The following is a 2,028-nucleotide window of genomic DNA, read 5'->3' as shown; positions in this document are numbered from 1 at the left end:
TGGTGGATGGCACATGCTAGCTCTTCCACGCTTTGGCTTAGAAAAAGTTGTCTTTTCTGCTTATGCCCACTGGCTAGAATTAATCATGTAGCCTTATCTAACTGCAGAGGGGATGGAAAATGTGGAAGGCCAAATGGAATGCTAGGTAAGCACCAAGATCTCTATTACAGCACTTAAAAAATTTTTCTGTAGATTTATACCTTGATGAAATGCTCAGGATATGTAAGTGGAAAGGCAAGCTAAATGCTCTGTGTTGAGTTTAATTTCAGGTTTGTAAAAAATATCGTATCCCTTTTTAGTTAATGGATTTTGAAGACATTCTTCAATTAAATGGGTCACTTTTATAACAAAATTATTTTTGAATAATTACCATTTGGCTTTGGATGTTCAATTTAAACTTCTTTCTCTCTGTATGGGTAACTACTTTAGTCAAACACCATGCTAGGCACTGAGGATATAGCGATGGACCTGATAGTCCTTACCCTCAAGAAGTTCACAGTCAAATGGAGGAGAAAATTATATAAACTTAATTGTAAGGCAGCATTGGCACTGTCATGTGATATAGAGGTACACAGAAAATACTATGAGAGAGTGAGATAAGAGGAAGGCAAAGGAAAGGAGGGATAGAAAATGCTAACAATAAGAAGGTATTTGTTGTCAGCTTTAAAGAGGGTACAGGAGCTTGCAACATGAAAGGCCCCCAAAAGGTCTTGTCCTTGGTTTTGAAACCTACATTTTTTTTGGCCTTTTGCCTTACTTTCTGCCTGGTAAGATATTAGAAGCCTCATCTTTACAAGTAAATGAGGACTAGAGTAGTGATGTGCCCTACAGCTAGGATCTAAGATGCCTATGGTAGAGCCACAGGTATCTTTATCATGTGGTTTTTACCTTGTATCCCATATAACATGCCAACTCTCTAGTGAGATCTACTTAACTTCTTCACTGGAACGATTTTGAGCTATACAAGGCTTGGGCTCTTAGAAGCCCCAGGCCCCCTACCCTTAGTCTTCATACAACCAATCACTGACTCGGTTGCTGCTCCACCACTTCTCACCTTTCCCCTGCCAGGTTAACCATGAGAGACTAATCCATCTAACTTCAAGTGCCCGCCGAGGTGCCTTCCACCTTGTCACTTCCACCAGCTGTGTATACCTTAGATGTCAACATCAGCCTCAACTGAACACAATTCACTGCATCCTCCTTAGAAGCTGTGATTTGGAACATTGACGGCCTTTGGAGTTGATGGATAGATAATGTCAATTCCTTTGAAGTATCTCACCACTTGAAGTCCCAGCACACTCCTGGGTCAAAGCCATTTTAGTTGTACCACAGTTCTCAACTGTTCCTTACTAGACCAGAGGTATAACTTCCAATCAGTGTCCCGGTAACATTTATCATCTTTATCAAGCACATTTACAGCCATTTCAGTGTGATGGCTTATTAAACTAGCACAATAATGATTTTTGAACACAGATTGTGTTCATAAGAAATGTGAAATCGTTTGCATCTATAAAATGTGATTATCTTTAGATTGCTCATTTTAGAGGAAAACATTTTGTGCTTAGCACAATGAGAGATTATTTTATAACTCCTTACTGTTTCTAATGGTTAATGATGTAAACTAACAATGCCCCAGCATGCCATTCATCATTTTGAGATGGATAGCGCAGAACTGGAAAAATGTTGCCAACTTAATAAAACATATATGAAATATTAGTCCAGGCAGCTATTGCAAAAAACAACAGAAAAGAAATGCAGTTAGATTAACAGGGACTGACTACACACATTTTTCTTGTGTTGATAGAGTACACATACTAAGAAAGTAACCTCACGGCCATAACCATCAAGCTGAGAGGTTAGTGTTTGAAAACTATTTAACTGCATAATTTAACACAGAGCCTACCAACATCGTATGAATGGCACTGCAGTAAAGATTTCAAAACTAAAAAAGCATACGAAAATGTGCATGTGTATGTGTGTAAAATAGCTATCCAATAGATTAACAGTAATAAACATTCATGGGCAATA

The sequence above is a fragment of the Pteropus alecto genome, unplaced genomic scaffold (assembly GCF_000325575.1).
Source record: "Pteropus alecto unplaced genomic scaffold, ASM32557v1 scaffold1099, whole genome shotgun sequence".
Taxonomy (NCBI): Eukaryota; Metazoa; Chordata; class Mammalia; order Chiroptera; family Pteropodidae; genus Pteropus; species Pteropus alecto.
This window is presented reverse-complemented; position numbering follows the sequence as displayed.